At 52.2% G+C, this 26,019-nt stretch overlaps 1 long non-coding RNA gene across 1 annotated transcript in view; it reads right to left on the bottom strand.

Moving 5' to 3' along the window:
• The window catches only part of LOC118016659, a 154,484-nt gene that overhangs the window by 98,968 nt on the left and 29,497 nt on the right, over positions 1 to 26,019 (bottom strand). The window lies entirely within an intron of this gene.

Genomic DNA, 26,019 nt, shown 5'->3' with positions numbered 1-26,019 from the left:
CTCAAAAAAGGCGGGGTGGAGAGGGTGCTGTGGGGCTAACTCCCCGTCGAGCTGGGGGCAAGGACCCTGGGGAAGAGACAGCGCGCCTGGACGGAGGGAAAGGCTGGGTAATTGGGCTCTGCGGCTAGGAAATCCCAGCAGGCCACAGGGGAGCCCTGGCAGGTCCTTCCCCCACGCTGCCTTCTCCAACGGCTCTTGCTGGATTTGGACAATAGCTCTAATAGCGGGCATTACTGAGCGCCAGGCAGCGGGCACTGCGCCAAGCACTTTACACGCACCATTTCATCCCATGCTCACTGCAGCTCTGAGGAGGGCACCATTCCCCCCTCTTACAAAGAAACTGAGGCCTGGAGGAACGGAGGAGGGTGCCCAGGCCCCACGGCTGACCACTGATGGAGCTGGGTTTTCAACGGATCGCTGACTCCCACGCGCCTGTCCCTCAGCCCCCCTGCCTCTCGGGCTGGGCATGCATCTGCTCCACCCTGTGGTGGGGCTCTGGGAAGCAGTAGGTGCAGGGAAATGGGGCTGGGCTGGGCGGAACTGGTGAGCCCAGAAAAAGCAACCCAAGTGTGCAGAGAGTCCCGGCTTGCTGGGTAAGCTGGTCCCGCCATGTGACTGGGAGGTGGATTCCCAGGTGTGCCATGCACAAAGCTGCCACAGTCCCTTAACAGAACACCCCCCGGCAGGGAGCAGGTCGAGACCTTCCCTGGAGCCCGAGGGGCAGTGTCTGGGGTTGTGCCAGGAGCCGCTGGGACATCAGAAAGCCACTCCTCTCTGCACCACTCGACCATTATCTGCCAGAGTGCTGGAGGAGGAGACAGCCGGCTGGGCCACTTTCTGAGTCACAGAGGGGTGTGGGTGACGCCGGGAAGCCGAGCTGAAAATTGACCTTCTCCCGGAGGTCACTGCCAACAGTCATGTGGCAAGCATTCGCCAATGGCTTAACCCACTTGGAAGGGGGAGAGGGCAACTGGATGGGCATGTGACGTTGCCAGCATTGGAAGATCCACCAATCCCCTCCGGCAGCAAGGAGGCCCAGGGCACAACGTCCCCCAGTGGAGCCAGCACCACATGACAAAGGCCAGCCCCAAACGCCGGCACCCATCTGCCCGCTCTCGGTCACTAGCACACGGGGATGGGACGGCCACACCTTCCCCGGGTGGCATCACTTCTCTCTACCCCCCTCAGTAAACACAAACTTGATTGGCACTCACTTTGAAATCTGAATCTCCAAGATGGAACCCAGGGTTGTAAGCGATCAGACTTTGTTAATTTTGCCAGGCATCACCCACAGGACTGAGCACGACTCTCAGGGTGTGGCCGCCATCAGCCAAACCAGCCACATCTGCTTGCATTTCATCACCAACATGGTAAAGTTTGACTTTCAGCTGACCTTGAAATTCACAAACTCCAGCGGGGGAGGGGTGGCCGTGGGGGATAGGAGCCAAGTGAAAGCCGCTAAAAGGAAGCAGAAATAAAACAAGCTGGGGCTGCCCTGTGCCCCCCAAAATTAAAACCAAATGAGCATATCAAAGGGCACTTTTCCCAGCTATTTTGGCTCCAACACTCCTCAGCTTTAATCAAGTCCCTGGGAGAGAAAGCCTCAAGTGGCTGTAATTTCCTACCTGCCTTCACCTGCACTGCTTGGACCTGAATCTGGGAGTTATTTGGGGCTGATTTTCCCTGAATGCACAAACCCTTCCATGACACCTTCTCCCTAAGCCAAGCCTGGCTCCGTAGGCCCTGACAGAGGACATCTGCCGGCCTGGGTTTGCCAGGCCCTGAGGAAGGCAGCAGGATGACAGACAGGGGTTCATGTACCTCTAGGGGGTCTGGAAGGAGAGTACCTCCATATAGTCCCAGGCTGGGACACACCAGGCCCCTTGGACAAAGAGGAGGTGGGCTGCCCCAGGCCACCGAGCGGGTAGCTGGTAGTGCTGGGAGGAGATACGGGTCCATCTGGGCTGTTCCATGATGCCTCTGGGGGCCTTTCCAGCTCTGGCATTCGCACATCTACTCAAAGACTTCCGTGATGTTTGCTCCTGGGGACTCTCCCCTAGAGAAATTATACTGTCCGTGTTCTGCCGTGAGGCCTCGGAATCTCAGAGCAGAGGGAGAGCAGATGAGAAGAGGAAGCTAGAACAAGCCAGAAGCACCATGTCCAAGCTCCCCTGCCCCACCTATAGAAAGAAGAGCTCCGAGTACTTACTTAGTGCCTACTGCTACCAGGTGCTTTCATCTCATTCCATCCCCCACAAGCCTCTGAGACAGGAACTAGGACCACTCCCATTTGACAGATTTGCTCAACGACTATGTGACTGTTGGCCATGTGTCAGGCACTGGATGAGACAGCTGGGGCTCAGGTAAAATGAGTGAGGTGTCCCGAGGTCCCACTTCAAGTTGGAGTATAACCTCAAGCAAACCACTGTCATTTGTGAGTCGATTCCCACAAATACTCCATTTTTTCTTTCTGGATTTGTAATCCTTCATCCTAGAGGCTACCTTTTTGACAGTGTATTCTAGGAAGCATGGACTATGTCCAAGGAACTCCAGACAGATGCCTGTGGGCTCTCTGGCCGCGGCTGGACTCCATGGCCAGCCGTACTGGGCTGGCAGTGGGGATGGCTATCCTGCCATGGAGTGCCAAGGGACCTGTGGCAGGTCTGCCTTGGGGCCATGTGGCCAACACTGGCAGAGTCCCCACAGGGCATCCTAGACCAGGGGCTGGTAGCTGTGTGGCTGGCTCAGAGCCCCAGCTTAAGGTCCTGTCAGCAGGAAAACCCAGCCCCAGCCAGGCATCCTTCCAGCCTGAGGACCAAGCAGCAAGCCCAGCCCCAGAAGATTTGAGCCCTCGTGCCCCTGCTCCACAGATTCTCCTCCTCCTCTTACTCGCCCACACAATCTATCCTCTTCCTACCAGTCAGCCCAGAGCTGCGGGCCAGATGGGACCTCTTAGACCCTCTGCACAGAAGAGCCAACACCCAGAGCAATCAAGTGACGCAGCCTCTCAAGGTGGTTCTATCCTGCAGAGTTCTGACCCCTGAGCCCAGTCCTCTGCTACCTGCAACCTACATCCCTGCCAGAAGGAGGACCACAAACTTTGGGGTCAACAGGTCTGGTGCAAATTCTGCTCTGACCTTAACCTCTCTGAAGTTCTGTTCCCTCGTGTGTAAAGTGGGGACACTGAGGGGTGCCTGGGTGGCTCAGATGGTTAAGCAGTGACTCTTGATTTCAGCTCAGGCCATGATCTCAGGGTCATGAGTTCAAACCCCACGTTGGACTCCGTGCTCAGCGGGGAGGCTGCTTGAGTTCTCTCTCTCCCTCTCCCTCTGCCCTCCCCGCCCCACATTCGCATTCTCTCTCAAATAAATCTTTAAAAACAAAATGGGGAGGGCGCCTGGGTGGCTCAGTCGTTAAGCGTCTGCTTTCAGCTCAGGTCATGATGGGATTGAGCCCCGCATCGGGCTCCCTGCTCAGCGGGGAGTCTGCTTCTCCCTCTCCCACTCCCCCTGCTTGTGTTCCCTCTCTCGCTGTGTCTCTCTCTCTCTGTCAAATAAATAAATAAATAATCTTAAAAAAAAAATAAAAATAAAAACAAAATGGGGATACTGAGAGGGCGGTGGGGTTGGGGGAGCCAAGCAGCCAACCTTGGAGAAGCGCTGGGCGAGGGCAGGCTACAAACCTGACACCTTCCTTGTGAAGGAAATAGGGGCAAAGCGTGTGCAGGGTTGGCCCTGCCAGGGAGGCTTATATGGCACATACCTGGTACACCACTGGCTCTAGCAGGGGCTAAAAGGCCCCAAAGGGGTGAGACCACCACAAAGGAAGAGAACGGTATGAGACAGAGTAGCAACGAGCATTAATTAAGCATCGACCAAAAATATGGGAGACAACAGGGGAGCAACCAAATGTGCGCAGAGCACCGTCCAGCCCTGCGGTGCCTACAGCTCCATGGGGTCTTCCTGCCCCAGAGGGCCAGCCTGCCAGCCTGCCCCACAGGGCCTTGAACTCCACCCTGAGTTTCGTTTCCATGACCCCAGGGCACTGTCTGGCTCGCAGTGAAGGAGGGCCCTGCCCTCCTGGGCCAGCTCTTGTCTCCAGGCTATAGCATGGGCCCAGAGGTGTCCCGGTGTACTGGGTCACCTCTGGCCAGCTCCACCATAAACCACTGCCACACTCAGAGAACGCTTCTGTACACTCGAGGCCCTGCCCCGGGCTCTCCCAGTCCTGAGGCTGCACGGGGGGTGGGGGGAAGGAGTGGAGGGGAGGACATGAGGGCGAGCCGCGATCCTGTTAGTCAAGAAAACTCTTAGAGACCCAGGAGGCCCCTCACACACACCCAACCAAGCAAAACTACCACTGCCCAGTCAGGAGTCGCTGTAGGGCCCCCAGGGTGGATGGGCAGCTTCGAGCCCACAAGGAGGTAACACTGTGGAATAACTCAGAGGAGAAGCCAGTTTCTCCCTGCCCTGTGAGCCCCAGCGAAGTATGGCCCCTGTGATCCTAAACAGAACAATGCAGGACATGGAACAGTCCTGAGCCAGGGTCACATCCAAAGCCAGGCACTTGCCAGCGGCCAGTAAGGCCCTGAAGGCACAGCGTCTTCACCTGTGAAACTGGTGGAGGGGTGGGTTCCCCTGGTGGGTGTAGCAGGACCCCTCTCCTGCACCTGAGTCCTCCACTGCCAAAAGTCTTCCTGGGGACAGAAAGTCCCTGGATCCAGAGGCGCCTGGGTGGCTCAGTTGGTTGAGCGACTGCCTTTGGCTCAGGTCATGATCCTGGAGTCCCGGGATCGAGTCCCGCATCGGGCTCCCTGCTCGGCAGGGAGTCTGCTTCTCCCTCTGACCCTCCCCCCTCTCATGCTCTCTCTCTCATTCTCTCTCTCAAATAAATAAATAAAATATCTTTTAAAAAAAGAAAGAAGGAAAGTCCCTGGATCCAGAGTGTCATGCTGAATGGTCCCAGAGCTGGGATAGTTCCCCTTAGAGGGTGAGCAGGAGTCAAACCAAAGGGTCCCTAATGGTGGGCACCAAGTGTGGGGAGATTCCTGGGCAGGAAGGAAGCCCATGCGTCCCTCTGGGATGAGGGCTTCTTGGCCCAGGTGCCGCCAGAACAGTGTTCTCGCTTTGGTTATGTTCCCTTGGGGGACGAGGACATGCGCTCTCTCTCCTCAGCCCCCAGCAAACAAGGCTGCACCTGCCAGGACCTTCATCCTCGGGCTGCAAACCAGGGCCCAACCCGCCACACAGCAGAGAGGCCCCTGCCCACAGCCCCGCTCCATGCAAGGGCTTCCTGACAGTTATTGGCAGGGCCTCTATTACCCGAGGCCGGGCTGGGGGAGGGGAAGAAGGAAGAAAAGCCAATTTTGTTTCCCAGGGAGAAACGAGATTGCTGCTGACAGCTGTCCGTAGGAAAGCGAAGGCTCATGCCCGCGTAATCTAAACTCGAGCGGCCCGGGTCTCCCCTCAACCCAGAAATGAGCTTGTTAGAAGAGCCTGGATCCTGGCCGTTTCCCTTGACAGCTTCCTTCCCCTAATACACGCGGCAAATTGGCAACCTGTCCTCGGGCATTTGCATCCGGAGTCCCTGGAGGGAGATATCTCTATTATTCTGTTTTGGATAAAGGAGGCCGTTTGAGATGACAGGTAGCAAACGCCTCTTTAATAAAGCATGCAAGCAGCCACAGAGAGCCAGGCGGTGGAGAGAGGCTTGACAAATAGGTAGATTTGCAACCCGGGAGCATTAGCAGGGCCAGCCAGAGCAGTGAGCAAGGGAATATCAATGTCGGGGCTGCGAGCTAAATCACGCCTTGTTATTCTGATTTAACCATCTCGCAGCTGGAGCCCCTGTCCACACCCCTCCGAAAGACAGACTCAGGACACGGACACCCCAACGGCCTTCTGGCCCGGCGTGTGCAGGCTGCAACTTGATTCTGTGAGCTCATCGCCTGCCGTGGTGCGGCACCACTTCCGTATGGGTTTGCAGATCTTTGCAGAATGGTCCCTGCCCTTCCCTCATCTCTAGCCTGGTCTCTACTGCTATCTTTTTTTCTTTTTTTTTTTTGCAACTACCCCCATTTTAAGACAAATAAACATTTACTCAGCTTTAACCATATCTCACCCTAAGTGTCGTCCTAAGTCACAGAAGCTCATTGCCTGCCCCTCTCGTCCCGTTTCCCTTGATGCAACTATTTACTCGCAAACTGCTTCCCAGTCAATTCTCTCTTCTCAGGCTCTAGCTTCTCCTCCGTCCTTAATCTGAAAAAGCTGGGCCTAGGATGTTGGGTTCTGTCCAGCAATGTGCTGGCAAAATATTTAACAGCCAGCAATCTGAGAAAATAAATAAAAACCTGATTTGTAGTGTCTGCCAATTTCTGTGGTGTAAATACTCACACTGGGGCTGACTCCAAGCTTCCAAGGGGGGATGTCACTGCAGTCAGCTGCGAAGGAGTACACAGCCCGTGGGAGCTGGCTCCAGCACCCTGCTGCTTCTGATTCTCTCCTCCCGACCCCGGCCACAGTCCCCATGCACACAGGGATCTGCCCGAGTGAACTAGACAGATTTGCACGGGTACCACACCAGGAACTCTTTGCCGCAGACAGTTCAAATCACGGCTACATCGCTGGAGAACACATACATGACTTAGGAACATTCCGTAACTCTGCTGCCCCTGAGCTTCTGCGCCTGTCAGTGGCAATCCGAGGTCATGGGGAAGCTGTGGGTTACCTGAGGCGAAGTGTGGCACAGTACCCCGCCCCCAGTAAATACCTGGTAACGGTGACAGTCGTCCTCCCCATCACCCACCTGACAAAGGCACCTCTGAGGTCACCTCTGAGGAAGTGTCCACTTCCTCACCCGAGGAGCTTGCCACATTGCCGAGGGTGGCCCGAGCAGGACTGTGGGTTTCCTTGGTTCTCAAGGGCAAACAGACGTAGTTGTGGTGAAGCCCTGAGCAGAACCCCGAACTCCTGCCCCTCCTTCCCACAACACCCCTCTCCTCATGAGACCGTCCTCCGCCTCTTCCGTGGCTGCACACCCACATCACCTGTGGAGCTTGAAAGTCCATCCACGCCGGACTTCTCATCCGCCTCGATTCTGATTTAACAAATCCAGGTGGCTGGCTGAGCATCAGGATTATTTCTGAAATCTCTCCGGCTGATTCTAAGCTGCGGGCAAGACGGAGAGCCGTGGGATAACTGATGAGGAGGCCCATTCCAAGTAGCAGCAGAGGAAGAGTGTGAGCGGGCAGCTGGTGTCCCAAGCAGGCTCTGGCCTGAGCACACCTGAATGCATCCTTCCTGATGCTCCACGCTCCAGGCCGAGCAAATCCCTGGGGCTGGAGCGACCCACGGAGACCACGCTGTGCAAGAAATTCCAGCAACGAGTGGGGCACGGGACTGTGAGGGCTCCCTGACCCCTCGTGCCGTGTCTCCGTGCAACCCCCATGTGCCTACTTCAAATACTCAGACTCTTCCCTGCTCCAAAAACCAGGCCAGACGGTGCTCATGGGAAAAGCATTCTTGGGGGTCACATGTCCGTAGCTGACGGGACTGTACACACTGGCCAAAGTCAGCAAGCACAGTGTTGGGGTGGATAGCCAAAACCCGAGGGGTCCCCTGCAAAATAAATGGGAGTGGGATTGCTGTTTGCCAGGTTGTTGTCTACAGAATGCTGCTTCTATGAGATATTCATCAGGACTGCGGGCGAGAGAAGCTCTGATACATGTGACAGAAGCAAGACTAGACAAAGCAGGCTCAGTTTCCCTACTGCATGACTTTGTGGAGTCTTGGTGTAATCATGTCCTTGAGGAATCTCCAAGAGCCAAGATAAGATACAATGCTTCCCAAACTTACTAGACCCTAGAACCTTTCTCCCACATAGCATCTGCCACGACCAGTGATCCATAAAACATGTTTGGCAAAGGCTGAAGAAGATCACATGGCTACCAGGCCCTGCCAGGACATCAGGCGGAAGGCAAACCTGCCTGTCCCCGTACCCACCAAAGGACGGTCACCACGAGGAGAAGCTGCTCTGGAGGCACGGGAGTAAGATGCTAAACCCAGGATCCACTCCAGATCCCACAAATAGGCTTGAACAGGCTTGGGCAAAGCATGGATTATGTAAATACGTATTTGGGGACTTTTTAAACACAGATTATTCACCCAATTAACTCTAATGGCCCCTGAGAGCTGAGAGAGACGATTGTGTAAACATGTGGGGCTGAATGTGGCCTCAGCCCCAAGATTTGCTCAAAAGACGGGGTTTACAAGTCCCCCATAAGAGTTCCCTCTGGGCCCCAACTTGGCAGATAAGTTCATTGCCCGGAAGGGAATTCTTGCCTAAAATATGAAAGGGTAAGAGTAAAACGAAGGATCCAGCTCCCTTTAAGCAAGCAGGGAGCTTTCTGGGTACAGATTTTATATATATTTTCATTTGCCATAAAACATACATTATATGACACAGAACATCTGGGAGCCTCTGGGAGCCTCGCTCTTTCCCAATACTTTGGAGAAATTGTAGATTTGTCTCCAGCAGCCACTTACATTCACATATTCTAAATGTTTCCCTCTGGATACAGCACAGCCGGGAGACAGGCGGACCCCAGGCCTACCTCAGTGAGGCGGTGGGAGCCCCACCCTAGCTGGCTCTGCCTGAAACCAAGGAGGCCGAGCACACCGGCCCCAGCATGGAGCTCTCAGGAGAAGCTGGGCCTCCTGGCCAACACAGACAGCCTGGGAGTCCAGCGGGACACATCCAGAGCAAGTCTGCTAACTGACAAATGACTAGGGGCTCACTTTCCAACCTCAGCCAGAAACAAGTCTTCTGGAATCCTCTTGGGCCCTAAGGGGCCGTAGGGGAGCCCTGGAGTTTGAGGTCAGCGAGCTTACACCCCGGGGCGGGGAGATGAGTTGAGGGCTGGTCTTCCCTTGGCCCCCAACCTGCTCTCCATGCATCCATACATCACCCTCTCACAAGAGCCAGAAACCTGGGGGAGGCATTGTTTTCTTCCCTCGTCTCTCTCACTACCCGTGTCCCACCCACCAGCACATGACCCACCTGACCTCCAGAATGTCTCCATGGCTGCAGCCCCCACGCCAAGCAGCCCCCACGCCAAGCAGCCATGGCTCTCCCTTGCTCAACTGCCCTCCTCACTGGTCTCCCAGCTTCCTCCTGGTCCTTCTCAGTCTATTGTCTGCTTTTGGGGGTGCAAATGTGACCGTGTCCCACATCCACAGAGGATCCTTCCTACTACTCTTAGGATGAATATGTTAATACAACTCATTCCTGATTGGGTCCCACTTAGCCTGTTGCTTCCTTCTGCCTAGAACTTTCTTCCTTCCTATCTTTTCCACATCACCAGAGCTTCGGTGTGAGCATCATTCCCCCCCAGAACGGAGTACGGACTCTCACAACCCTTGGTACCAGACACCCAAGCAAAAGCCGTTCCCAGTGCCCAGCACTTGGCACACTAAGTAGGTGCTCAGTAAATATTTGTTGAATGAGAGGGCTTCCCGGAGACAACCAGGAGACGGGCATCTACAGGCCTCACACTAAGAATGGCAGTAGATGCAGGGAGAGAAGAAAGGGCAGGCACATCCTCCCTCAGCTTAGCCCTCCCCTCACCCCTGTGAGGTCAACGCTGATGTGTATTTGAAACAGACCCAGAGAAGTAACACGCAGAGCCAAGTAGTGGTGAAGGCTGGATTTGAACCCACATCTAGCTGACTCCAAAGCCCATACTCTTTCTGCTACAGGATGCTGCTGGGAAGTCTAATCGGGATGCTGGGAAACAGTCATACTGAGGGGCGAGGAGGCAGGGATGGTCCAAGCAGAGGGATCAGCCTGAGCAAAACCCCGGTGGTGGGAGGCAGCCAGTGCATGTGGGAGAAAGAAGAAGCACAGTCAGGCGGAAGGAAGTCCTGGAGAACACGGAGCCAGAGCAGCCTGCAGAGCCTGGGGAAGGAGGCCACTGCGTGCCAGCCTCGGGAGTGTTATCCGGGACGGCCGAGAGCAGAACAGAAACTGGTCCCCCATGCCAGGGACAGTCACCGGCTGCACTCAGGTGAGCCCAGTTTAGACCACCGAGCAGCCCGGCCTCACATCACCGGGTCCGGCCCAGAATGACCAGGCAAGCGCACAAACAAGAGGCAAGCGCAATACACCTCTCTCTCAAAAAGGGCCCCCGGTTCGCAGTTAGAAGCCCTCTAGAATTAAAGGGAAAACATGTCCCACTCCTAGTACAGTCTTCTGAGAGCTCCCAGGACTGACGAGGGCAAAGATCTGGGCCCAAAGAGAGTGAGAAGGAACTACATCCCACTGCCTAATTCCAAACCCCTCATCCCTCCTTGTCCGGGAAGCCTTCCAGGTGGAGAGAGCAGTTAAGTTCTGACCCAGCCCCTCCTCTCATCCACCAGCCAAGGGCCCTCTCCCCCTGCACAGCACACAGAGTGTGGCCAGGTTCGCAACACCAGAGCCCCATGAGCTAGCCAGCCCCTTATCCTCAGTGTTTCTCGTCCCACCATGGCTGTCTCAGATCATAACCTCCTGCAGAGCGGACGAGCCCACCTCGCCCCTCGGAATGGCCGCCAGCACCTGATGCCCTCCCAGGCCTGAGAGTGTTTTAGTCGGTGTTTATATACTACTGGCTAACTCCAGACCCACCAGGCAACCGGCATTTCCTGGGGGCCTACTACCCACCACACACTGATGAGGATATAAGGTGGTGTGAAATACGGGGTGCCTGGGTGGCTCAGTCAGTTAAGCGTCTGCCTTCAGCTCAGGTCATGATCCCAGGGTCCCAGGATCGAGCCCTTCAGCAGGGAGCCTGCTTTTCCCTCTCCCACCACCTCGTGCTCTTTCTCATTATCTCTCTCTCTCAAATAAATAAATTCTTTTTTTTAAAATGGTGTGAAATACAGGATTACTGCCTCATTCAATCACCAAGATTTCATCTCATGAAAAATTATAACAATACAAGCTATAAGGAAAAGTTTGAGTATGTACGAAAATACCATATGACTGACATAGAAGACGCTATTGGCATTCAGAAGAGGGAGAAGAGCAGACCCTTGGATTGGGCCAGGGAGAAAAGACCTTGTGGAAGAGCCAGAGGAAGATTCAAGCTGAGGCCTCGAGATGAGCCAGAAGGGTGATGTGGGGGGGGAAAGGGAGACGTCAGCACACCTGGGCAGATGGGCCCAGGCAAAAGCTGGAGAGACAGGACTCCCGAGACTAGGATGCAAAATCGCACCCACAGACCTTGGCCAAGTGACTCTGTGATTTGGCCCAGACAGCACTGTGGGGACATGGCCATGTGTCATGTGTGTATGTGTGTGCATGCACGAGGACACACACCTCACACACTGCATCACTGGCCAGTGATTTTTCAAATCCGAGGCCAGGCCACTTCTCCCATGGGAATCAGCCAGCAGGAATACTTGAAAGTGCTCCCAGGAGGTGCCAAGCTCAACATCGATGCTTATCAAGTTCCTATAAATCTCCCAAGGTGTCAGCCATGAAGACCATTGAAACAGGGAAGGCCTAGATGAGGAGCTTCAGCATGCCATCCTCCCAACACTGCCTACAGCTGTTTATAGCAAGGCCTATCCTCAGGGCTGTCCCAGAGTTGCAGGGGATCAGCCTGGGGTTCTACCTAATATCTTCCTACCACTGTCCCTGGCAGCCAAGGGCTGTTTCAGCTGTGGTTCTTACTCAACAGGCCTCTTTACCGGCTGTGGATTTCAGAGTGTACCCAAGATCACCACGGCATGGGGACCTTTGGGCAAGTTCCATCCCTTCTCTGGGCATCAGCTTCTTGATCTAAACATGGCAGGAGTGGACTGTGTGACCAATAAGGACCTGTCTGTTCTATAGCTCTAAGACCTAAAGGAATCCTATAATCCCCATCCACTCAACACTGGGGCAAGAGTTTACCTGGGCACCAGCCTGACCCGCTTATCTCTCCGGGGGAGACCGCCAGCCAGCCCCGGCTGCAGCAGAATCTTATGTAACACCTCGGAGACAGGGCACAGATAACCCCATTCCCGTGCCAACAGGCGAGCTCTCTTATGACACTGATTTGGGGATACAAGGTCAGTGAGCTGAGAGTCAGTCCCAGACTTGGCTGTCCTCTAACCACGCCGGGTTTGAGGTAACCCTCTACTCCTCACGGCCTCCATTTTCAATGATGGGAAGTAAGGGCCGGTTACCTTCCAGCTACTGTTCTCTCAGCCCCATCTCCCACATGCCCTGGAGAGTGCGGAGCAGGGTGACATGGGGCAGGTCAGAGCATTGAGAAGGGCCAGACTCAGAGCCACGTATTGCTGGGTTTGATTCCTGACTGATCCCACTCACTACCTTTCTGAACTTGTCTAGGTCACTTAGCCTGCAAGCCTTGCTGACACTGGGAACATTAGGACTATACCCTATACAGTGTTGGGGAACATTTAAGACAAACTATATAAAGTACCAGAAACAGAGTAGGAACTCAATGTTCAGTAATTATTTTTCAAAGCACTTTCATAACCAGAACACAAGCAAACCAATGGATGAGGAAAGATCCATAAACAGGTGCAAATACCTATGGGAATTTAGTATAAGATACAGGTAGCATTTTTAGTCAGTGGCATTGAAATGGATTTTTTAATAAATGGTGTCAAGACAACAGATTGCTACATTTTGTTGGTAGCAAGGGCAGGGGAGGGAATAATTAGACCTATACCTTTGTCCTTAAACTGTAAGAAATTCGGGGCACCTGGGTGGCTCAGTTGGTTAAGCAACTGCCTTCAGCTCAGGTCGTGATCCTGGAGTCCCGGGATCGAGTCCCACATCAGGCTCCCTGCTTAGCGGGGAGTCTGTTTCTCCCTCTGACCTCTCCCTTCTCATGCTCTCTCTCATTCTCTCTCTCTCTCAAATAAATAAATAAAATCTTTAAAAAAAAAAACTGTAAGAAATTCTAGATGGAGCATAGATTCAAATAGAAACCATAAAAACTTACAAGTTCTAGAGGAAAACACAGGTGAATAGTTTTAAAATCCTGCAGGAGAAAGAGAAGCTTTTTCAGTGTGTCATTTAAAAAAAAGAAGGGGCACCTGGGGCTCAGTTGTTAAGCGTCTGCCTTCGGCTCAGGTCATGATCCCGGGGTCCTGGGATCGAGCCCCGCATCGGGCTCCCTGCTCCGCGGGAAGCCTGCTTCTCCCTCTCCCACTCCCCCTGCTTGTATTCCCTCTCTCGCTGTGCCTCTACCTCTCTCTGTCAAATAAATAAATAAAATCTTTAAAAAAAAAAAAAGCCATAAAGAATGACAATGTAACAACATAAAAACCTAAAACTTCTAAATTAAAATAAATTTATGATTAAATGAAAATCATCATAAGACATAAAGTTACATGTCAACAAACATTTACGAAGGGCCTACTGAGTACCAGTTGCTGCATTGCTAACATTCAAAGAGCTCTCACTATTCAGTTCTTTAAAATGAGCCCCCAGGGCACCTGGGTGGCTCAGATGGTTGAGCGTCTGCCTTCGGCTCAGGTCATGATCCCAGGGTCCTGGGATCGAGCCCCGCATCGGGCTCCCTGCTCCTTGGGAGCCTGCTTCTCCCTCTGCCTCTCTCTCTCTGTCTCTCATGAATAAATAAATAAAATCTTTTAAAATAAATAAATAAATAAAATAAAATGAGCCCCCAGTAGAAAAATGAGCAAAGAACGTCAATGGGCAATTTGTAAAATAAGAAATTAAAAAATGGCCCCTAAGAATCAAATCAATGCAAACAGACGCAATATATAATTTTTCCACTACCATACTGGCAAAGAATAAAAACATTAACAAAACCCAGGTTGGCTGGGGTGTGGAGAAATGCACCCTCATGCTGTGTGAGTGCCCTTGGAGGGTGACAATTTGGCATTATGCATCGAAATGATACATGTGCAGACATTTTGACCCTACAAAGAGATCTGTCTATAAAGATGTGCACCAAAGTTTGTTTATATGAAAGAAAAACTGGAAACACCCTAAATATGCATGAAGGGAAGACTTGCTAAGTCAGTTGTGATATTCAGAGAACACTCTGTCACTGCCTAAACCAGCCAGAGAGGCAGGAGGCCCAAGGCTCCATTGGTGAATGTCACAAGAGTGGCAGGACGATGCAATCTAGGAGGGGAGGGCATATTTGAGCACGACCCTTGGAAAACAGTGGAACAGCTCAACTTTGCCCACTGTGTGACGGATGGGGTGATGGGGGGAGGTATCCACTGAGCCCTGGGGATCCAATCCGGAGAAGAGGCTGCACATGTCCACAGGGGTGACATTACACCCTGTGAATTGTGGATTCCACCCTGGCCACCTGCCCTCCATAGGTGGGGAAAAGAGAGAGTGGCTGTCCTATGGCTTTGCTCCAACGTCTCAGGCACAAAGGCAGGCAGAAAGACTCCAGATTAATGGGTAGGCACCAAGGGCCCAGCATCTGGGTGCAGATACAGTGACTCAGGAGCCAGGCCAACCCCTGGGCAATATCAAGCCACCACCCATACTCTGCCCCAGACACACACACAATCCACCTGCTAGATTAGCCTTGCCTGAGATCTACAGGCCACCTGGGTCCAGGCTTTGGCTCAGAATCTACCACTGATGGGCAGATGGACTTGGGTCACCAGGCCTCAACACCGGGGGCCACAATGCAGGGAGAAGGTGGGGCAAGAAGGAACCCAGGACATAGAAGAATATGGTAAGGGAGTTTGGCAAATCTGTTTGACTACGCAAGGGGCTCTCAGGCCTTCTATGAAGAACGTCTCAGCACAGAAACTTTGGCTCAGACAAAGGTTAAAATGGAACCCTGGGTAGACAACACACATGCCCACCCCAAGGAGGCAGTCAGGTGGGCAAGAAGGCTTGGGGGCTGAGGATCTGTTGTGTGCTAGCTCCGTGCTTGTTCCTCTGTGAGAGAGGACGAGGAGGAGGCAGAGTTCTGCCTTCCAGAAGCACACAGTCAGGTGGGGAAAAGGTCAGAGGAGTGAGTGCTCATGTTGCTCATCTGGAGGGCAGAATGGCTCCTGGGGCAGGGACTGCAGACAGTTCAGGAAGATCTGAAGGTCTAATCCGGGAAAGAGGCAAAGTCAACTTCAGAATCCAGTGAGGAAACACCCACAGGACAAGCCCCAAAAGAGGTCCCTGCCAGGAGGTGGCTGAGTCTGCTCTGGTCAGAACAGGAGGAGTGAGGGGAGGGAGGGTGTGTGAGGTGGCAGGAGTACCCGGGGAACGCCAAGGGCTTGAGGAGCCAATCACTTAGTGATTCTGCTTTGACTGGACAAAGCCACAGCTGGAATGCAGTGAATCACTCAGGCCTGTACCCCTGTGGCAGCCCACGCGCTCGCCAGCCTTCCTTGTCCCGGGTCGGCAGCACCCAGTCATTTCAGGGCCCCATGGGGCCAGGTGCTCAGCAAACAGGAGGAGAGGAAGTCGACACCCACGGGGGCAGTGTCTGGGCCAGGCTCAAGCAGAGGAGGCTGCAGGGGCACGGGGTCCCATCACCCAAAAAACCCTGGCCGCAGGTGATGGGAACTCTCTGAGGAGCTCTACACGGGCCTGGCCTGACTCTGGCCAAGTGAGGCCAGAGGATGAGGAAGAGGAAGTGGAAGAGGTTTTACAGGGAGACCATCTGCATGGAGGGGCGGTGGTGAGCCAGACCCAGGCAGGGGCCAAGGCCCTGGAGAGGAGACAAAGAATCAAGAAACACTTCAGCACCAGAATGGGTGGCACCATCCGCCACGTGGGCTGGAACCCTGGACCTTTCTTGCCCCTTTCTCGTGCCCTTGGCCTCACTGGCCTCCAAGAGACGGCTGTCCATGAGAGAGGCAGCAGACATGGGAAGGGGGTGTGGACAAAGACCATCAGCTTGAGTGTGGCCCGGAGAACGCCCACTGCTGGCAGGACACACAATGCAGCGCTTGGTCACCTGCCTCGCACACCTCACAACCTGGGCCGTGCCTTCCTCAACACCTGACGCCCTGACTGAACGCCACGCACGTGATGACACAGCACAGGAACTTGGCCTGAACTGACTGAAGGGAGGACGCCCAGCGGGCAGCTGGAGGTCCTTCTCCGGAGGTCAGGGCAGAGACAGCAGCTAGTGAGAGAAGGCCTCCCAGCGGAGAAGGGCAGTGGTGAGTGCTGACCTGCTGTCCAAGTGCTGTCCCCACTCTCGGAGCTTTGTAGAGATTAACTCAGTCCATTCTCATAACCACCCGAGAGGGAAGCCCTATTATCATCCCCAGTTTACAGGTGAGGAAACCGTGCCGCAGAGAGGTTGAGAAACTTGCCAAAGGTCACATAGCTGGGAAGAACCAGCACTGGACGCAGGCAGAGTGGCCCCACTTAATCACTCTGCTATGGAAATCAGGCCAAGAGTAGATGGGATAATGTGCAGGGAGAGAAAAGAAAAGGACCAAGGACAGAGCCCAGGGCACTAGCCATGAGCAAAGAGTAGCCAGAGGAGATGAGGCCACCAGTGAGGAGGGACGAGGAGCAGGAGAAAATCAGGAGCACTGCCTTGCCCGGAGAGTGCTCACTAAGTGGCTGAGTAAGTCAATGAATGAATAAGTGCTGGCTAAGGAATGGGGGTGATGCAGACACATGAAGCCGACAGCCAGAGAAAAGAGGGTGTGTGTGTTCAGTGGTACCCCGCTGCATAGAGGCCAGGAGGACCCCAGATTTGGGACGTGACCTGGCCCTTCCCAGCCCACAGATGTGGTGCCCAGTCTGGGAATGGCTGGGCCACAGCAGGCCTCAGTCTGCTCTGCATGGCTGCAAAACATTTGCTTTCTCTCTCCATCCACTGGGACTCCTGCTCTATGCCAAGTTCTTTCAAGTACAGAAAGGATTTCCTCCCCAAACAGTTCACAGCTATTTCTAAAGCTCACATTGCAAGATGTTGCCTATTTATAACCAGAAATTCTTCCATAACCAAACTGGACAAAGAAGAGGCAACTCCATATTGTCTTTGACTTTGTTTTAAATAAGAAGAGCTCAGAATTGTGTCCTTGACCGTATCCAAGTTATTCCTTTTCCCCATATATGGCCGGATCCACTGTGTGCCAGGACAAGCCGTGTTTTCCTTATTAAGCAATACATAAAGTTAGCAAACAGAACCCGCTCACTGTCCCACACCCCAATCCCAACTGTCCCTACTGGAGCAAGGGCCTGACCAGGCTGCGGAGCATCAGAGGGTCCTGGACCAGACGGCTGGACTGGAGCCAGGGCAGCCCGGCATCTCTGGCCCACCGACCCAACCCTAGGCATCAACAGTGGTGATGAATCCTGGGTGCCAGCCTCTCGAAAAGTCCTGGTGGAGCCTTATAACCACCCTAAGGTGTAGGTATCATTATCCCCACTTCACAGATGAGCAGAGCGAGGCAGGGCTCATCTGTTCAAGGTCCTCGGGCTGGGCTGGCAGAGGTGGAAAAGAGCCCATTTCTGTCTGACTGCTCAGCTCATTCTCTTCGCTCTTTCCCAAGGGTCATCTCTCCTCTCTGAGCCTTGGTTTACCCACCTGCAAAGTGAGATGGCTGGAAAAACAATTTCTCAACCCCCAGCAATACTTGCACCAGCCCTTACTCTCTAACAGATATCAGAACCTTCCAGCATGTCCCTTGGTCGAGGTCTGGCGTGGATGAAGTCTGGCAGAGTCCTGGGGCCACGGCCAGAGCAGCAGAGCCTCCGCCCCCTGTCGGAAACTCAGAACAGTCTCCCTCCTCCCTGCTCAGCGCCTCTCAGCTCCCAGGATTTTCCCAATCCTTCAAGAGCTCCTCCTCCAGGAGCCATTCTGCCCTGCAGAGCCCACACCATGTCCACAGCCTGCTGTCTGAGCCCCCACCTGCCTGCCAACTTTGGATGCCCAGGCCTCTGGAATTTGACACCTAGGACACACGGGGCAGAGAGGATGGCTATGGGATTAAATGGTGGGGCCTGTGGGCACCTGGGTGGCACAGTCGGTTAAGCATCCGCCTTGGCTCAGGTCACGATCCCCAGCATCCTGGGCTGGAGTCCCCACACCAGGCTCCCTGCTCAGTGGGGAGCCTGCTTCTCCTTAAGAAGCCAGGCTCAAGCAATTGATTTGTTTCACGGTTGTTTTAAAATTTTAACAGATTAGCAAATGTTCTAAGAAATGACTAGCACCGTTGCATCGAAGAAGGATTTTAATCCGTGGCGACAGTTTGTCTTGTATCATAACCTGGCTTGCCCTTCCCAAGCAGGTGTTGACTAGGCGCCACGGATTTCTGAAGACACCTCCCCTCGTGCTGCAACCACACGCCTCTGACCCACTACGGTTCAGGACCACTTTGTGGAGCTCTGCCCCCAGAGCCCATCAGCACCCAGATTGCTTCACGCACCCTGTCTTCTCTTTCGTTTGCATGAAAACAGAACATTTATCTTTTTAATTAGCAGCCTGTATTTTTGTAAAAATTTCAAATGAAACCAAAGTGTATAAAACATGCAAGCCTGATCCCCACATGGGTACTGTGGGCAGAGGGGTGGCATCGTCCCTTCTCCTCAGGAGACTCCATGGCCTGTGGTCCTGTGCTGGCTCACTGAAGTCCCTGAGTACAGCTTGCACGATTCCGCTCCCCCCGCCATTACTGAAACCGAGGCAGGGGTCACCAGGGGCTCGCTGGCCCTCAGCACCACTCTCATCAACCTGAAAACATCTCTGCCTGGCCCCTCACAACCACCTCTCTCCACCCCAAACCATCTTACTTAGGGTACCTGGTCACGTTTCTTTCATTTTTTTTTTTTATGTTGTCTTAACAAAAGTCGCCATACACATCACTGCTCCATCCTGGCAAGAGTTCTCCATCCCCAGGGGGGAGTTCTTCCAACCCTCTAAGACCCAGGCCCTCCCTCCAGACGCCGTCTCCAGTTTCAACTCCATGCACCATCTGAACATCCCCCAGCCCCCTTACAAGCCCCCAGTCTCCTGTCTTCTTAAATTTGCTCGAGACTGTCCCACCTGGAAGTCTTCTCTGCCCCAACTTTGCAGGACCAAATCCCTCCCTCGCACGCCAAGACTCAACCCACGGGCTCCCTCTTCCATGATGTCTTGCCTGATGCTCCCGGCTGGAAGCAATGGTTGATTGCTCCCTCTTCTGACCTGTATCATAACACCACGAGGAGCCACTTCTCTCATGTCTCGACTCCTCAGTAGACCAGGAACCTCCTGGGGGCAGACGCCATGTCTTATGTGCTTGATTCCTCCATAGACTCTGACAGCAACAAGCCCGCAGTAGACACACAAATGAAGAAACAACTAAAGGACATTGTATGGATAGATGACACTTGAAGTCACTTGAACGGCAAGCGACATGCTGTTCAGGACAAATGTTAAGAAAGATGCAAAATGTGCAAGGGCTAACAATCACAGTGGCAGTGGAAGGTAGAGAAGCAGGGCCTTCTGGGACATGTCCCCTGAGAAATGGTGTGCTGGGCAAGGACAACAACCTGAACAAAGTCTTAGAGGCGAGAAGTAGGGGAAAATGAAGATGGGGAGAAGGAGGGGAAAAAAAGGTCAGATTCAGAGGTACCTTACCCCAGGAAAGAAGTTCACACTCAGACTATTGACAATGCAGAGCCACTAATCTGGCTCCTGGGATGGTGACCTATGGGTTTGGTGACCTAGTGGAAGAAAAACACATCTCACCCTTCTCACATCAGCTCGAGCCTTTCTCTGCCTGAAGAGACCTTCTCTACCTTGTCTCCCTAGGACCAAGCCTTCCCATCCTCCAAGGGTCACACAAAAGCCACCTTCTCCATGAAGCCAGAGACTGGAAACCAAGACACAAGGTCTCATCTATGATACTCAGAGAGCGTCAGGAAAACTGTCTGATAAGAAGGCTCTAATAGAGCTTCAGTGACTTCTCAGTATGGAAAGCTAATGCTACACAATTCAATGCAACAATGTTTGCTGAGCCTGATGAACACGTGCTTACACTTACTAGCACAGAGTATAGCTGCAATGTAAAGTAAGAAGGGGAGCAAGGAGACTTCCCTATGAAGTAACAATCAGGGTCGCCTGGGTGGCTCAGTCCGTGAAGTGTCTGCCTTCAGCTCAGGTCATGATCCCAGGGCCCCGGGATCGAGCCCCGCATCGGGCTCCCTGCTCAGCAGGGAGTCTGCTTCTCTCTCTCTCTCTCTCTCTGCCTCCCCTCCCCCAGCTCATGCTCTCTCTCTCTCAAATAAATAAAATTTTTTTAAAAAAATGTTGAAGTAACAATCAGTTGAGATTAAAGAGACTCATCCTACATCAATTTATATTTATTCATTTGAAAAATATATGAATGCCTACTATGTGCGGGATACTAATGCCTAGAAATTGGCTGTGCAGAGGGGAGGAGAGAAACGGGATGGGAACATTCTAGGTAAAAGAAACAGATCTGCAAAGAAGCCAAAAACAAGAGTCGCAGGATCAGGTCTGACTGGCCCAGGAGGGGCAGATGGAGCAGAGAGGCAGGAAGGTTTGTGAGAGACAGGTGACAGGATGATGGCTTAAATCAGACCTGGGGCAGTGACTCAGGTGGAGAGAAGTAGACACGTTTAGGAGAAAGTACAAAGGCAGGGTCTGTACAGTTGCCTGATGGGTGCACAGACAGGTGGACCTCACGCCGGGGACTCCCACAGCTGTGTCCCCAGCCCTGACCTCACCACTTGCAGCAGACCCCTCCATCCGAATGCTCCGGAACCTCAAATCCAGCTCACCAAGCAGAACTCGCCCCTTTCCCGCAGGACCTGCCCCCCCACCAGCATTCCCCAACTCCACAGTGGCTCCGCTTGCTGCCCCGGTTCCCAAGCAGGAAGCACCGGGTCCCCAGTGAGCCCCGCTCTCTATCCCTCAGCATCCGCCCCCTCTGATTCTCTCTCCAGTTCTCTCCATCCCTCTGCTGCTACCGCTTCAGCTAGTCTCACCTTCCAGACCCTTCTCCTTCCACACAGCACCAGGGAGAACGTCTTAAAATGCAAAGCTGCCCACAACAGGCCCATAACCAAATACCCCTCCAGGTAAAGCCATGTGTGCTCCCAAGGTCTACAATTCTGGCCACTGCCATCCCTGGCCTCTCCCATCCCAGTTCCCATGACCCCTTCCTCAGCCCCTCCTCCCCAGCTGTGCTGCCCTTCCTTCCTCCTGAACATGCACAGCCCCCGTCCTCAGCAGGCCTTTGCTCATGCCACTCTCCTCTATCTTGACCCCTCTGCCTGGCTCCCCGTCCCCCTCCTTCAGGACTAGTTTATGCAAGAAGTCTTCCCTGGCCACCGCTGCTTCAGGCCAAGCGCTACAGTTACTTGTCTATCCATGTCCCTCCCTGCACTGTCCAGTACCAGGTGGAATATTCCATCACCATAGAAAATTCTACGGTCACTCTAGACCATAAGTTCCATGAGGGCAGGGCCTGAGTCTGGCAGGGCCCGGCAGACACCGGCAAAGCTCCCATGTGGGCTGAACAAGGGAAGGGGCAGCTGAGAGGGAAGAAAGTGGAGCTGGGCAAGTGGGCTGAGGCCCATCTGCTGTGTTTCGGGGCTGCGCTGTGCGGGATGTGGGCATTCCACTGGGGGGCTGGTCACTGGGGGAAGACGTCCCATCTGGAGAAGCACCAAAGGCTCATGCAGCAAAGGGAAGTGAGCCACCAGGAAGAGGAATGTTCTTCAGCTGTCCCAACCCAGAGTGAAGAGCTACAGTCCCAACCTTCCCTTAGCTGCTCGCACCTCAGCCCAATCCATGAGGAAACTCTCCCATACCGAGGGTGGTCCTCCTCAAACCCTCTTCGGTGAGAGGGAAGCTGCACCCACACAACATGGCCTTGCTCCCAGACAGGCTAGGGTCAAGCTCTGCCATGGAGGGTGAGTGCTTTGCAGCTAACCCCAAACCCTAAGCCAATCAGGCCTGGCCTTCAGGCAGTTCCAAAGCTTCACATGCTAGATTCTTGGATTCCCCCTGTACCTGGGTTTCCACCCAAATTCCTGGGGTCTGAATGTTCCCTGAGTCTGTCAGAACACAGGTCAGTGAAAGGGGCCGAGAAGTGAAGCAAAAGTCACAGACTCAATCCCCCGTGCCCCCACACCGGACCACGGCACCCTAACCCACAGCTGTCCCACCTAAAGTGGTCCTCCCAAGGCCAAGGGGTGCCCCTCCCTGGCCCAGAGTCCCAGGGGGGGCCGCCAGGGAACAATACAGCCCAACAGTCAAGGCAAGGCATCAGCTCCAGTTGCCGCAGGATTGTTAAAAGTCAACTGTCTCCCAGGGAGGTGTTTACACGGGTGTTTACTTTATAATAATTTGTTAAACTGAACATTTCTGTATGTGTTGTAGTTCACAATTTTTTGAAGATTAAAAAAAAGGCAACCGTCTTTGTGGAATGTAAACCCTGGCGAATGCCAAAACTCAGGCTGGTGCCAGAGTCACCACCCAGGACTCAGCCACCAACAGAGCAGCTCCAGGAGCCAGGCACCCCAGAAGCCCACTCTGTGCCCAGGGCCTGGCAGCACCAGGCCTATACTTACTGGGGAGAAGGTTCTGCCAACTCCCAATTAAGTGCCTTTGCAGGAGGAAAAGGGAGAAACAGGAGAGCACACACTTCTCTCTAGATGGCACTCACCAGCATGATGCCTCTCCCCACCAGCCACCCCAGGGCCCACAATACCCAGGGAGCAAAGCTGAGGATGAAGTGCGGTCTGAGAACTCCTTTTGGAAGAGAGAGAAAAACCACACAGAGAGCAAGCAGTTCACACAATGGCCAGGACACACAGAAGGGCTCCACCTTACTACTCAAAGATGCACAAATTAAAGCAGCAATGGGATGCCATTTTCACCCAACCTACTAGCAATGATTACCAAGAATGATAAGACAGGGGCAAGCTAAGAGGCCAGGAAGAAAGCCCTCTCACAAACCAAGGAGCAGAGTATAAGGTGGACACCTGCCTGGGGGCAATCGGGACTATCTGCCAACGTCAGAGCTGTGCCCGACCATTTGGCAATTCCACTCCAAGGAAACATCTGAGGAGACAAATGACAGGTGTGCAAAGATGTGGGTACACTGGTATTCAGAGCAGCACCCTCTACAGGAATAAAAAATTGGAAGCATCCTAAATGTTTGATGCATAAATTACAGCATAACAGAGCACTGGGCAGCATGTTAAAAAGAAAGCAGCAACTCCTAATTTATGTTTAAAAGATGCACACGATCTTTGTCCAAGTGTTGAGGGAACAAAACTGGTTGGAGAATAGTATGGTATAGTACATACTAGGATAGTATGACCTTATGTAATTCACAAAGGGTAGGGGCAGGGTTTTACAAGTTGAATAGTTCAGCCTACAGAGGCCATACAATTCACAAAAGCAAAACTATCTGGAAAGATAAATCGTTGACCAGCTCTAGATGAAGAGGTAGATTCTGAGGGAGGTTCAGTTACTTTGGACTGTTTTAATTTTTTATAAGAATCATGTATTATCAAAGAAGTAATAAAGATATGCCATTAAAATTAAACACTAGGTAAGAAAAAAACAGGCCTAAATACACACGGATACAAAAAACAGGAAAGGAACAGACATTTCTCCAAAGAAGACATCCAGATGGCCAACAGATACATGAAAAGATGTTCATCATCACTCACCGTCAGGGAAACGCAAATCAAAACTACAATGAGCTGTTACCTCACACCTGTCAGAATGGCTAAAATCAATCACACAGGAAACAATAGGTGTTGGCGATGATGTGGAGAAAGAGGAACCTCGTGCACTGTTGGTGGGCATGCAAACTGGTGCAGCCACTGTGGAAACAGTATGGAGGTTCCTCAAAAAGTTAAAAATAGAACTACCCTATGATCCAGCAATCTCATGACTGGGTATTTACCCAAAGAATACAAGAACACTAATTCAAAGGGATACATGCACCCCAATGTTTATAACAGCATTATCCACAATAGCGAAGATATGGAAGCAGCCCAAGTGTCTACTGATTGATAAATGGAAAAAGAAGTTGTGATCTATATATACAATGGGATATTACCCAGCCATAAAAAAAGAACGAAATTTTGCCATTTGGATGACATGGATGGAGCTAGAGAGTATAATGCTAAGCAAAATAAGTCAGTCAGAGAAAGACAAATACCATATGATTTCACTCATATGTGGAATTTAAGAAACAAAACAAATGAGGGGCGCCTGGGTGGCTCAGTCGTTAAGCGTCTGCCTTCGGCTCAGGTCATGATCCCAGCGTCCTGGGATCAAGCCCCACATCGGGCTCTCTGCTCCACGGGAAGCCTGCTTCTCCCTCTCCCACTCCCCCGCTTGTGTTCCCTCTCTCACTGTGTCTCTCTTTGTCAAATAAATAAAATCTTTAAAAAAAAAAAAAGAAACAAACAAAACAAATGAGCAAAGGGAAAAAAGAGAGAGAGGGAGGCAAACCAAGAAACATACTCTTAACTACAGAGGACAAACTGATGGTTAACAAGAAGGGCGTGAGGGAAATAGGGGATGGGGATGAAGGAGCACACTTGTGATGAGCACTGGGTGATGTACGGAATTGTTGAATCACTATATTGTACACCTGAAACTAATACAACACTATATCTTGACTAACTGAAATTAAAACAAAACCTTAAAAAAAAGAAAGAAAGAACAGGAGAGGAAACAAGACAAAATTGGGACAACTGGGAAGTAGGTAGATGAGAGTAGCTGACTTAACAGACCTAAGCAAACTAAATCCTAAGTCAGCAGTGAGGAAAGCCAAAAAGCCACCTGATGTTCACCTGAGAATTACACAAAGCCTTAGGAATTACAGGCACCAGGGACCTGGGAGAGGTGGGGCATGGAGCAAGAGGATGGCCAAAAGCCCCTGTGATCAGCTTTTAGGTGTAGAGATCCCTCTCCAGCTCCCTGAAGCCAGGTGGCTGCCCCTCAGCTTGCTGGCAGAAGACTGGAGGATTATTTTCTCTGAAGGGTTAAGCAGAAGGACTCTGGTTTGGGAACACCAAGCACAGCTGAGAGCAGGGATACCATACTGAAAACAGGGGAATTAAATGTGAGTTTACACTCTGAATGTTAAGACCCCCTTGCTTACCTCCCCCATCAGATTCTCAGAATGCTGGCAGTCCGGTGAATGTCCTCAAAGCTGCAGGATGGAAAAGGCTTCTCTGGGTCACCTAGCCAGCCCTAGAAAAAAGAGTCAGAAGTTCCCCCAAAAGGACTGCTATTCTGTGCACAATACACACACACACACACACACAGCTTCCAACCCACTTTTTAGTGAATATGCATAAACAGGCAAGCATTATTAGACATTAGAAGAAATTGTCTAATAAGAAGGATAGAGAACAAAATAAAGAGAATAAAAAAGGGAAGAGACAAAGCAAGGAGAGTAAAACTTTAAAGAATAATGTAGTCAAAATATGGTTCCATGAAACTCTAATAGGATGCTACAGAGCAACAACATGCAAAGAACCTAAGAGTTCTTGGAAATTAAAAATATGACAGTAACAATGAAAAATTCAGTAGAAGGAATGAAAGATATTGCTGAAAGAATCTCCCAGAAATAACAGTAAAAAGAAAGCTAAAGAGCAATGTTATGAGGTTCAACATCTAAATAATCAAATATATCAGTTACTAGCACAACAATGCCAAATAATAAACAACTGCAACAACTCAGTGGCATACAACAATAAGCATGTACTGCTTATGCATCTGGGATGGTTGCTGATCTTGGCTAGGGAGGGCTGGCTCTGCTCCACATGTCTCTCATCTTTCTCCTGGAAACAGTAGGCTAACCTGGGCGTGTACTTCTCATAGTGATGACAGCAAGCAAAAGCAAGCAAACTCCATCACATAAGTGACTTTTATTTTTTTTTTTTTAAAGATTTTATTTATTTTTTGACAGAGAGAGAGACAGTGAGAGAGCAAACACAAGCAGGGGGAGTGGGAGAGGGAGAAGCAGGCTTCCTGCCGAGCAGGGAGCCCGATGCAGGGCTCGATCCCAGGACTCT

The sequence above is a fragment of the Mirounga leonina genome, unplaced genomic scaffold, assembly GCF_011800145.1.
Source record: "Mirounga leonina isolate KUSES-001 unplaced genomic scaffold, KU_Mleo_1.0 Mir_168, whole genome shotgun sequence".
In the NCBI taxonomy this organism is placed as follows: domain Eukaryota; kingdom Metazoa; phylum Chordata; class Mammalia; order Carnivora; family Phocidae; genus Mirounga; species Mirounga leonina.
Note: the sequence above shows the minus strand (reverse complement) of the source record. Positions and strands in the feature narration are given on the sequence as shown.